The following is a 13,794-nucleotide window of genomic DNA, read 5'->3' as shown; positions in this document are numbered from 1 at the left end:
AAGAAGAAGAAGAAGAAGAAGAAGAAGAAGAAGAAGAAGAAGAAGAAGAAAACAAATGAGACTACATCAAACTTAAAAGCTAATGAACGGCAAAAGAAGCAATCAACAAAATGAAGTAGTGACCTACAGAATGAGAGAAAACAGAACAGAATAACCAAAGACTGCGATACGACTTCAAAAAATGTAACACATGTGTAATGGGACTATAAGAAAGAGAAGAGAGGAAAAAAACAAAAATAAAATTAGCAACTGAGAATTTCTTCATATTAATGTCAGACACTTTTAATGACAATTAAGAGTGCATTCAAGAAGGCCAGAGAATACCAAGAAAAAATAATGCTAAAAAAAAATAATAAAAATTAAAAAAAAACACAAAATCAAAACTTTTTTAAAATCCAGAAAGAAGCCAAAGGAAGCAGGGAAACCTTACAAATAGAGGTTCAAAGATAAGAATTACACCTGACTTCTCAGAAACCACAAAAGAAAGAGAGAAGAAAACACCAACCTAGCATTCTGTATCCTGTGTAATTACTCTTCGAATGTGAAAGAAATAAAGATATTCTCAAATAAAAATTGAGGACAGTGGTTGCCATTAGACCTGACTTACAAGAAATGTTATAACAATTTCTTTAGTGAAATAAAAAAATAATCACCACAATCAATTATATACTATATAAAAAATAATAACATGGTGAGAAGAGAAGTAAATGTGTTCAAAAAGTTGTGATGTGCTTTATATAATTATTTCAGGTAATTTGTTATTTTTAGATTGTGACTTTATTAAAGCAGAACCTGTCAGTTTCACACAGTTTTTGTCAGTAAGCCACAATGAAGCATGACTGTGATGCACAGCAGATGGAACTGTAATAGACTGTCTAATTATTTCAATTAGGTATAATTTTTTAAATGTAACATAGTCTCAGAGAAGAATAAAAATCAAGCAATAGTATTCTCGAAACAAAACTGGTATCATTAGATGAGTCAATTCAGCTTTAAACATGTGTAAAATTGCTAATTTAATAATTGTGCTAACTTAAGGAAACCAAGTGACCAAAAAGTGCTGTAAAATCCACATCAGTGAAAACATTACCTTGAAAAATCAGGGAAATATATAATTATAAAATCATTTATTTAAAAAAATTAAATAATTTAAAAATTATTTGAACATGTGTATTTTAATAAATCTCTATAATGGGTTATTTTAATAGACATTATTAAATTCTAAATTCTTAATCATATGAGAGCAATATAAACATTGAAGTAAAATTATGTAAATTTAATGATTTTAACCTATGGAATAAAATCAATTTAATGAAAACTAAATTAAAATTCTATCCTATTTTTAAACATTTAAAACAATTTTCTAGCATCCTTTAAATACCAGCGTTGACATAAGCAGTTATGATTATATTTTTTTCAGAATTTCTATCCAAAGTTATGAGTATTTAAAAACTATCGTCTCCTATGTCAAGGAGTAAAAACAGAAAGGCCCAATGAGTGAATATTAAATGAATTAAAGTAGGCCAGAAAATTGCAAATATGAATGAGTATCCTAGTAGTTTAATATAAGTTATGTGTGATAGTCACATTGCTGAGTGTTTTTATGTACTGTCAAATTTAATGTTCATCAACTCACTTTGAAGTAGATTTTATTTCCTGTTTATAGAGATATCGCTAAGACTAAAATAGCAGAATAACTCACATTACACAAATGTTAGAAAAGTGCGAGAATCAGAATTCATCATAAACGATTCTTTCAACAAGTTTTCACAAGTAGATAGTCTAGAAAAATTAGAATGAGTCTGTTGAGGAAGGGGAAATATTCAAATGATAAAAATGCCATTTTGGAGATTATTTTGCAAAGTCAAATTTCTTTAAGCGTTATTATGAAATACTTGTTTCTCTAAAACTAATATTTAAAAACAACACAAGTGAAGCAAAACAAGTGAAAATGGCAAATCTTTATTGTTGAATTTTGACAAATCATCATTTTTTAAAAAGCAAAGAATTTCATATTCTTCATTTTTTTCTACTGGAAAAATATAAAACTTAAAAATTGCATAAATATAGAAATTAAAACATAATAATTCAACTTTCTTCCAAAGTATTTAGTTATCCATGACGTTAAGGAATAGTACAACATCAATTTTCAGCCCCACCACTAATCAAATGACAGGTCGTTCTCCCTGCACTTTGATAAATTCCATATACATCTGTAAGAAAAATAGTTAATAGAGAGAGCAATAGACTAAATTGTCAGAAGTTTTTTTCAGGAAAGTGACACTAATAAAAATGCAACTCAAAATACTGACTTTTGAATTTTAGTTATTTTTTCAGCGAATGAGTAACAGAGGATAATTAAAGAACAAATTTTCAGTGTAAATCCCACGAACCTAAAATTTTTATCTTTGTCAAATGATTAAAAGAAAAAAATTGCCAAAATAATCATAGTGCAGCATCCAAAAAATCATCTAAGTATAACATAATAGGCAGTCAATACACTTTTATTCTCTTATTTTTCACTTATTGTGATAATGATGATATATACTTTAGAGACAGTGAAGGTTTGGTTCCAGATCACCACAGTAAAGTGAACATTATGATAAATGAGTCACACAAATGTCTTGGTTTCCAAGTGCATAGAACTTATGTTTATACTATACTGTACTCTATCAAGCATGCAATAGCATTATGTCTAAAAAAACAATGTACATAACATAATTAAAAAATACTTTATTGTTTCAGCAAGTCATCATCATTTTACTGGTGGAGTGTTGATGGCTGCTGACTGATCTATGTGCTAGTTGTTAAATGTTGGGCTGGTTATGGCAATTTTGTAAAATAAAACAATGCTAAAGTTTGCCTCATCGATTGACTGTTTCTTTTATGAAAAATTTCTCTGTAGCATGTAATGTTGTTTGATAGCATTTTACCCACAGTGAAACTTCTTTCTAAATTGGAGTAAATCCTCTCAAAACATGCTGTTTATTATATAAGTTTATATAATATTCTAAAACCTTTATTTTCATTTCAAAAAATCTTCACAGCATCTTCACCAGGAGTATATTCTGTATCAGAAACAAAAACAAAACAACTTTCTTTGCTCATCCATAAAAAGCAACTCTTCATTTGTTAGAAATTTTATCATGAGGTGACAGCAGTTCAGTCACTTCTTCAGGCTCACTTCTAATTCTAGCTCTCTTGCTATTTTCACCACATATGCTCTTACTTCCTCCACTGAAGTCTTGAACTCCTCAAAGTCATCCACGAGGGTTGGAATCAACTTTTCCCAAACTCCTGTTAATGATAATATGTTGATCTCTTCTCATGTATCATAAATTTTTTTAATAGCATCAAGAATTATGAATTCTTTCCTGAAGGTTTTCAATTTACTTTGCCTGGATTCATAGAGGAATCAGTAATGATGGCAGCTTTAGCCTTATAAAATATATTTCTTAAATAATAAGACTTAGAAGTTTAAATCATTACTTGATTCATGGGCTGCAAAATGAGTGTTATGTTTTCGAGGCATGACAACAACATTAATTTCATTATACGTTTTTAATCTGACTTCTTGGGTGACCAGATGATTGTCAATGAGTAGTAATATTTTTAAAGGAATTTTTTGTTTTCTGAGCAGTAAGTCTCAACTGTGGGCTTCAAATTTTCAGTAAACCACATTGTAAACAGATGTGCTGTCATCCAGGTTTTGTTTTTCCATTTATAGAGCACAGACAGAGTAGATTTAGCATAATTCTGAAGGGCCCCAGGATTTTCAGAATGAAAAATGAGCATTGGCTTCAACTTAGTCACCAGTGCATTAATCCCCAAAAGAGAGACAGATTGTCCTTTGAAGCTTTGAAGCCAGGCATTGACTTCTCTTCTCTAGGTATGAAAGTCTTAGATGGTGTTGTCTTCCAATATAAGGTTGTTTCATCTACATTGAAAATTAGTTGTTTAATGTAGCCACCTTCATTAGTTATCTTAGCTAGATCTTGTGGATAATTGGCTGAAACTTCTACATTAGCACTTGCTGCTTCACTTTGCACTTTTATGCATTGGAGACAAGATGGGTTCTTTCTTTAAATTTCATTAACCAACCTCTGATAGCCTCAAACTTTTCTTCTACTGCTTCCTCACCTCTCTCAGCCTTCATTGAGTTGAAAAGAGTAGGACCCTGCTCTAGATTAGGCTTTGGTTCAAGGGAATGTTGTTGCTGGTTTGATCGTCTATCCTGACCACTAAAACTTTCTCCATATCAATAAAAAGTTGTTTCTCTATTTTATCATTTGTGTGTTCACTTGAGTAGCACTTTAATTTCCTTCAAGAACTCTTCCTTTGTGTTCATAGGCTGGCCATTCGAGGCAAGAGGCCTAGCTTTTGGCTTATCTTGGCCTTTGACTTGTCTTCCTCACTAAGCTTAATCATTTCTCGCTTTTGATCTAAGGTGAGAGACATGTGACTTTTTTTTCACTTGAACACGTAAGAGCCCATTGTAGGGTTGTTAATTGCCCTGATTTTAATATTTCTGTGTCTCAGGGAATAGGGAGGCCTGAAGAGAGGGAGAGAGATGGAGAACAGTTGGTCAGTGGAGCGGTCAGAAAATATGTTTATTGCTAAGTTCACTGTCTTATATGGGCAGGATTTGTGGTATCCCAAAACAATCACAGTAGTAACATCAAAGATCACTGATCACAGATAAGCATAACAAAGATAACAATGAAAAAAGTTTGAGATATTACAGGAATTACCAAAATGTGACACAGACACAAAATAAGCAAATGCCGTTGGAAAAATGGCATCAATAGATTTGCTTGAGCCAGGGTTGCCACAAGCCTTCAATTTGTAAAGAATACAATTATCTGTAATTTTTAATTAAAATTATGTATATTTTTTTTCATGCAGCCCCAAGGGGCAAGAAGAGACTTTAATTAGGGGAGGGAGGAGATATAAGAAAAGGTACAGCGAGCGTGGGAGCAGAGAAGCCAGAGCAGATAAAAGGACCCTGGCCGGGAATCCAATTTGACAAAATCTTATTAATTTTAACAGTGATGTCAACTAGAACCATTATAAGGCACAGCATATTTTTATATGTATAAATAAATCATAAATAACCAGAAAGACAGATAGCAAAGGGTTTAAGGAAATTGACTGGGTTTTTCCACTTACAAGAAGACTGAGTATATTTCTCTCTTTATTAATAAAGTTAGGTATTATTTCACATGTTAACTGGTTAAATTATACTTGATCATAAGTCCAAGTGACCATATATACCTGTTTTTTTCTGGGCCCTCTATTCTGTTCCATTGCTCTATATGTCTATTCTTGTCTAGTACCACACTGTATTAATTATCGAGGCTATTTAAAAGGACTTGATATTCAGTAGAACAAGTATCCACCTTTATTTTTCTTTGCTCAAATTGTTATGTATATAATTGGACTTTGGATTTCCCTCTAAATTAGAATTGGTTTGTCAATTTCTACAAAACAAACAATATAGAAATTTACCAAAAATTAAAAAATATATTTTGGAATTGTCAGTTGAACTGCATGGGCATCATTGATCAATTTTCAGTAAATTGACATTTTTATAATAAGGAATCTTTCAAACAATGATACTGCTATATCTGAAGAATTTTTAGGTCTTACTAGTTATTTCTCAATTTGTTTCATTGTTTTCCACATAGAAGCTTTTTTTTAAATTAATAATAATTTTTTATTTGTCAGTTATACTTGGCATATAATACTATATTAGTTTTCGGTACACAACATAGTGATTAGACATCTATGTAACTCATGAAGTGATCATCCCAATAAATCTAGTGCCCCTTTGACACCATACATAGTTATTATAATATTGTTGGCTATATTCCTTATGCTATTCTTTCTATTTCCATGACTATTTTGCAACTACCAATTTGTACTTCTTATTTTTTTCCCTTTCCATCAACTGCCTGAACCCCCCCATCTGATAACCCTCAAAATGTTCTCTATATCTATGAGTTTGTTTCTGCTTTTTTGCTTATTTGTTTATTTTGTTCTTTAGATTCCACATATGCATGCAATTATATGACATTTATATTCCTCTATCTGACTTACTCCACTCAGCACACTACTCTCTAGGTCCATTATGAAATATCTTTTTCCATCTCATTACTTTTAGACTGTGTGTCTTTTAATCTGAAGTGAATCTTTGCAGGCAGCATATGTAAGGGTCTTGTTTTCTTATCCATTCAGCCACACTATCTTTTGATTGGAGCATGTAATTCTTTTTCATTTGAAGTACTTGTTGATAGATATATGTAGTTATTGCCAGTTTTTATTTAGACATTTGATACATATATATTTTTTTCTTTTTCTTAAAGAAGTTCCTGCAACATTTTCTGTAATACTGGCTTGGTGGTGATGAACTCCTTTAGATTTTTTTTTTGTCTAGGAAGCTCTTTATCTGTCCTTTGATTCTAAATAACTTTGCTGGGTAAAGTAATCTTGGTTGTTGGTCCTGGGTTTTCAACACTTTGATTATTTTGTGCCAAACCCTTCTGCCCTGCAAATTTTCTGTTGAGAAATCGACTGACTGTTAATGCAAGTTCCCTTGTAGGTAACTGCTTTTCTCTTGCTGCTTTTAAGATTCGCCCTTTGAATTTAACCTTTGGCATTTTAACTATGCTGCGTCTTGGTGTGGGCCTCTTTGGGTTCATCTTGTTTGGGGTTCTCTGAACTTCCTGTAGCTTTATGTCTATTTATCTCACTGGGTTAGGAAGATTTTCCATCATTATTTCTTCAAAAAGGTTTTCAATTTCTTGCTCACTCTCTTTTACTTCTGGTACCCCTATGATTCAAATGTTCGTACTCTTAATGATATCTCAGAGGGGGATATCTTTAATGATATCTCTTAAACTCTTTTATTTGGGGGGGCGGGGGATTCTTTTTTCTCGTTGTAGTTCTGATTGGGTGTTTTCTGCTACCTTATCTTCTAAATTGTTGATTCGATTCTCTGCTTCACCTAATCTACTGTTGATTCTCTCTAATATAATCTTCATTTTAGTTATAGTATTCTTCATTTTTTATGTCTTCTAACTCCATTTTTACATTTTCTATCTCTTTGTTAAAGTTTTCACTGAGTTCATCTACTCTTCTCCTAAGTTCCTTGAGCATCCTTAAGTTCCTTGAGTTCCTTGAGCATCCTTAAGTTCAAGCCAGTGTTTTGAACTCTGTGTCTGGTAGATTGCTTGTCTCCATTTTGGCAAATTATTTTTTCTGGAGCTTTGTTCTGTTCTTTCATATGAGACATACTTCTTTGTCTCCCCATTTTGGCTGCCTCCCTGTGTCTGTTTCTATGTATTAGGAAAGGCTGCTAAGTCTCCTGGTCTTAGTAGAGTGGCTTTATGTAGTAGGTGTGCTGTGGGGCCCCTTGGCACAGACCTGGGAGGAGTCCAGCTTCAGGCCAGTTCATCTGCAGCCTGTGCACCTCCAGGCCACCTTGTAAGAGTCACTCAGCAATCCACATATGGCTGCCACCTGTGCTGGGCTTATAGGTGCCTCAAGGGACCAAGTCAGAAACTGAGTCTTGCTGCCACTGACATGGAGCTTGGGGCTTCTCAGCAAGTAAGTCCATCAGCAAGTAAGGCTAGGCATGAGCCCTTTAAAAGGAACATCTCTACTACCTTCAGCCCTCTGTCTCACTCAGCCACAACATCCGCTGGTTTTCACAGTGAGAGGTTGTAGGGACTTCTCTTCTCAGTACTGGCACCCTGGGGTGGAAAGCTAAGTCGCAATGGGACCCCTTGCTTCTCAACTGGGGGTAGTGGCTCTGCAGCCAAGATAGCCCTCCCAATTCTTGGCTACCACATACAATTGTGGAACCAGGCCATTTCACGTCTCCTCTCCCCTTACCATTTTAAAGTGACGTGTTATTTAAGGTGACCTAGTTGTAGGGCTTCTATTCAGCCAGACCTCTGGTGACTCTGTGTCCTGGTTGCTCTGTATTTTTGTTATAATTTTTGTGTGGTTGCTTTGTACAGGCATGCATTGCCTCTACATTCTACACCATCTTGAATCCTTTCCCCCCATATAGAAGTTTTTAACAGCTTTTCTTAAATTTATATCTAAATAGTTGATTTTATGTTATATTTTAGTAGCTTTATTGGTATATTACTGAAATATAAAAAACTTCACATATTTAATGTATAAAATTTGAGTTTGGACATATGCCAAAACCAACACTTCCCAAAGTTTTCTTGTGTTCGTGTGTGTGTGTGTGTGTGTGTGTGTGTGTGTGTGTGTCTGTGTGGGTTAAGAACACTTAACATGAAATTTACCCATTTAACAAATATCGAAGTGTGTAATACCATATTGTTAACTATAGGCACTGCATTTTACAGCAGATCTCTAGAATTTATTCATGTAGCTTAAATGAAACTTTGTATCCTTAGAAAAAAACCCTCTATTTCCCCCCATTTCCCAGCTTCTGACAATCCCTATAATATTTTCTACTTCTCATCAGAAAAAGAAGGAAAAAATAATTCCTTTTGCAATTGCAACAACAAGAATAAAATTTCTAGGAATAAATTTAACAAAGGACCTTATAATGAAAACTACAAGACTCTATTAAAAGAAATCAAAGAAGATACAAAGAAATGGAAAGATATTGTATGTTCTTGAATTAGAATAACCAACACAGTTAAAAAGACCATATTATCTAAAGCATTATACAGATTTAATGCAATCCCCATCAAAATCCAATCGGCATTTTTTTGAGAAATAGAACAAAAAATCATCAGATTTGTATGGAAGCACAAAAGATCCCTAATTACCAAAGCAATCTTGAGAAAAAAGAACGAGGCTGGAGGCATCACTCTGCTCAACTTCAAGTTATACTATAAAGTTACAGTAATCAAAACGGCATGGTATTGGCAGCAAAACAGATGCACGGACCAGTGGAACAGAATCGAGAATCCAGAAGTAAACCTATATTTATGTGGGAAAATAATTTTTGACAAAAAAGCCAAAAACATACAGTGGAGAAAGGAAAGCCTCTTCAATAAATGGTACTGGAAAAACTGGAAGGCCACCTGCAAAAGAATGAAACTAGATTGTTGTTTATCATCACACACCAAAATTAACTCAAAATGGATTAAGGACCTGAATATAAGGCCTGAAACAGTAAAATGCATAGAAGAAAGCATAGGAACAAAACTCAAGGACCTTGGACTTAAAGAGGATTTCATGAATTTGACCTCAAAGTCAAGGAAGTAAAAGCAAAAATAAATGAATGGGACTACATCAAACTGAAAAGCTTCTGCTCAGCTAAAGAAATCATCAACAAGGTAAAGAGACAACCATCTCAATGGGAAAATATATTTGCAAGCAATGCCTCCGATATTGGGGCTAATATCCAAAATAAACAAAGAACTCATATGACTCAATAACAAAACAAAACAAAACAAAACAAACAAACAAACAAAACGATCCAATCAAAAAATGGGCAGAGGACCTGAACAAACACTTCTCCCTAGAAGACACACAAATGGCCTACCAACATGTGAAAAAATGCTCAACATCGCTAGCTATTAGGGAAATGCAAATCAAAACCATAATAAGATACCATTTCACATCTGTTAGAATAGCTATAATCAACAGGATAAGTAATAACAAGTGTTGGAGAGGATTCAGAGAAAAAAGAACCCTCATACCCTGCTGGTGGGACTGCAAATTGGTACAGACGCCATGGAAAACACTATGGAGGTTCCTCAAAAACCTAAGAATTGATCTACCATATAATCCAGCAATCCCACTACTAGGAATGAAAATCCATATCCCAAAAGATATTTGCACACCGATGTTCATAGCAGCATTATTTACAGGGGCCAGCACATGGAAGCAACCAAAGGACAGACATCTATCTGTCCTATGATAGATGATTGGCTAAAGAAACTGTGGCACATATATACAATGAAATATTACTCAGCCATAAGAAGAGATGAAATACTGCCATTTGTAACAACATGGATGGACCTCGAGAAAATCATGCTAAGTGAAATAAGCAAGACAGAAAAAGTAGAAAATCACATGATATCACTTATATGTGGGATATAAACCTAAAAGCAACAAATGAACAGGACAAACAGAGACTCAGGAACTTGGACAATGGACTAGTGATTACCAGAAGGTACGGGATGTGGGAAGAGGGAAGAAGTAGTCGGGATAAATGGATTCAAATATAGGGGGTAGAGTTAGGGTGAAGTGGGTAAAAGGGATCAAATATATGGTAGCTGAAGGAAACTGGACTTTAGGTGGTAATTACACAATAGAATATATAGATGTCAAATTATAATGTACACTCAAAAATTATATGATTGTAGTAACCAATGTTACCCCAATAAACTTAATTAAAAAAAATTCTCTTTTTCTATGATACCTTATGTAAATGAATCACCCAGTATTTGTCCTTCTGCTCACTGAATTATTTAACTTAGGATAATGCCCTCTAGATTCATCCATATCATCTCTAATGGTAAGATTTTTACCTTTTTAAGTCTTAATAATATTTTATTGTATATACATACCACATTTTCTCTATTCATTCATCTGCCATGGATACCTGAGTTATTTCTTGGCTTTTGTGAATAATGCTATAATGAACATGGAAGTGCAAATATCTTTTCGAGATCTTGATTTTAATTATTTTGGATACATACCCAGAAGTAGAATTGTTGGATCATATGGCAGTTCTAATTTAAATGTTTTTGAGCAACCTCAATACTATCTTTTATAGCTACTGCACTATTTTACATCATATGATAGAAAAAGGTAGATGGGAATAGACACATATTAAGCTGTCATTTTAACTCCAGAAGTCTAAAATGCCATCTTAATAGCTACTACCCACAATTTAAGAGCTTTATCTTTTACTCGTTAAAGAATATTTTCTTAAAAAGATATCATGATACTCATGCAAATATAAGATGAACACATATCAGCCACTTTAACTCATTAAACATTGATTCGAAGGAGAATTCAGTGAATGCACATAAATAATCATCAAGGCTGAAATGAATTTCAAGTAGATGCAAAACAGGTCATTATCCACAGATTAATACTCAGTTGTGTTTTACCAGATAATTGGATTGTATTTTTATAGAAAAGAATAATATGCATTATTACTTATTTTCTACAATTATAGTCCTGTAGAATATTTCAAAGACAATGGAAAGTGGTGATACAGCAAATCTGCACTAGACAGAACAACTAGTAATCTTTTTTGACAATTTTGTTTTTTTTCTCAGTTTTGCCTAAAATATCTGCATGTGGAAACAGGTTAAGATTTTCAGTTATCACTTTTGAATTTAAATATTAACACTTGGGCTTCTGCTGATCATAGCATATAAATTTTCTTTGCTCCCTAAATCTCTGCTGTTCAAAGTTGTTTCTGAGACTTTGGCAAATCTCCAATCATTTGATCATCAATTCTTATGACATAATCTTTCCTCCCAAGTGATGGGTCCCAAATATCATGTCTCCAAAATGTTCATAGAAGAATTTCTGCTAAGAGAAAAACTTAGCACTCTTTTAGTCTTCTAATTTGCATGTACACCATTTCCCCAACACTTATTTAACTTCTAGTGTTTAGTTTATGTCAATCTAATTGCCTTTGGGGCAATCCAATTGCCGTTGTACCCAGTGAGTCCATTACTAATCACTCAGTGAGAAGCTCTGTATGAGTTTTGACCTTTGGACTATTTTTTCTGCTGCTGGATTTATTCCACATGAAATAATGCCCCCAATGCCTTGATAACATATATTAACCCCAATATACAGTAATTCATAGAACATTGTTTCTTTCATTTATTGAGTAAAGTGCACAAATCTTAAGAGTTGGGCAAAATTGTACATATGTATACATTTATGTAACCACGATGTAAGTCTAATAGAAAACATTTACAGCATCCAAGAAAGCTCTCGTGCCCTTACCCAGTCACCTGACCAAGCAGATTTAATTGTAAAGATGAGCATTCCCCTACTTCACTGCCTTGGGCTTCTGCTATGCTCCCTAAACTTCTACCTCTACCTGTTCAAAGTTGTTCTGACAATTTTTACCCACTTCATTGTCTAAATCAGATGACAATACATGTGTAGGTAATTTCTATATTACTAATATGTTTCATTGATCTATTTATTCAACAGATGTACCACATAGTTTTAATTAATATAACTTCCTCTGAGATTAATATCTGATTGTATGATCTTCCAAATTTGTTCTTTTAGTAAGTGATTGCCTTCACTTTTTTGAGCTGTTTTGAAAATATTTATTGAACTTGCTGCAAATCTATAAAACAATTTGTGGAAAATTATTATTTATATAATATACCTTATCAATACGCATGATATTTTTTTCATTCATTTAAGTCTTATTAAATTTTTAATCATGTTTTCTAGTTTTTCAGTGTAAAAGTCTTGAAAATATTTCATTAAATATATCCCTTGAGATTTTCCATTGTAAATGATATCATTGTAATATTATATTTCTGTCGTGTTTTCTATACGTGCAGTGTTCGAAGCATACAAATTTGGATTATTATTCCCATTATATGCATCCTTTTGTGGGATAGTAACATTACCAGTTTTCTTTGGTTGATATATTCACATGGTATATCTTTTCCATTCCTTTCTTTTCTCCTTTTTTCTTTCCTTTCCTTTCCTTTCCCTTTTCTTTTCTTTTCTTTTCTTTTCTTTTCTTTTCTTTTCTTTTCTTTTCTTTTCTTTTCTCTTCTTTTCTTCTTTTTTAGGCGAGGCAACCCTTGGTTGACCTCACAGATTGAAAGGCAACCCTTGGTTGACCTCACAGATTGAAAGGGCCTTGTCATCTTACAATCTGTTATTTTTTTAATTTTTTAAATTTTTTTATGCCTACAGCACCTGAACTTCCTAGGCGGTCTCCCATCCAAGTACTAACCAGGCCCGACCCTGCTTAGCTTCCGAGATCAGACGGGATTGGGCTTGTTCAAGGTGGCATGGCCAAGGACTTGTATCTTTACATTTAAAGTGTATCTCTTATAAACATGTATAGTTGCATTTTTTGTTTAATTGTTTTGTCTTTTTATTTGTTTATTATTTTCTGTCTGATGATCTTTGTTTTATAGTAGACTATTACATCAGTATGTGATATCTTATGGTTTATATCTACCATCTCACTTTGTGTTATCTATTTATAGCACTAGTTTTTTCCCCTTTATTTCTTACTTCTTTCTTTTACATCAGTCAGGTATTCTCATATCATTTTTCTTTTCTCATCTACTATCTTGACTGTTCTCAATCCTTATTTATTCCTTTTCTTGTTACTCCAGGGTTACAATTTTTTTTTATCACTTGCTGAGCAATGACAGAACCTTATAACAGTTGAACTTTTCCCCTTTCTATTTTTGTGCTACTATTACTGTACAGAAAAGAGTTAACAATGTAGGCCTGAGGCTGCTGTCTTTAGAAGGGCTTCCTTGGCTAGCATCTGGAAACTTTGATTCCAAATTTCTTCCTGATAAATTGTCTCTCTGTGCCTACAGTGTGATTTATAGTGAACATCTGTATTCCTCTGAGAGTCCAGTAGTTGAGCTAAGTATGTCCACATGAAAAGCTCCCAATACAAATCCTAAGCTCTTAGTCTCAAATGAGTCTCCCTGGGCAGAACTACTGCACTATGTTGCTGTATTTTCTTAGCTGTAGGGATGGTACTCTCTGTGTGAGCTCTCATCAGAGGAAGAAAGTATAGGTAGCCTGCACATGGATTGCTCCAGACTC

General features: G+C 33.5%; 1 pseudogene; it reads right to left on the bottom strand.

The window, feature by feature from the left end:
* Positions 1-12,906: 12,906 nt before the first annotated feature.
* Positions 12,907-13,025, bottom strand: LOC112474535 (annotated as a pseudogene).
* Positions 13,026-13,794: the final 769 nt, after the last annotated feature.

This window comes from Pteropus alecto, unplaced genomic scaffold, assembly GCF_000325575.1.
Source record: "Pteropus alecto unplaced genomic scaffold, ASM32557v1 scaffold239, whole genome shotgun sequence".
Lineage (NCBI taxonomy): Eukaryota > Metazoa > Chordata > Mammalia > Chiroptera > Pteropodidae > Pteropus > Pteropus alecto.
Note: the sequence above shows the minus strand (reverse complement) of the source record. Positions and strands in the feature narration are given on the sequence as shown.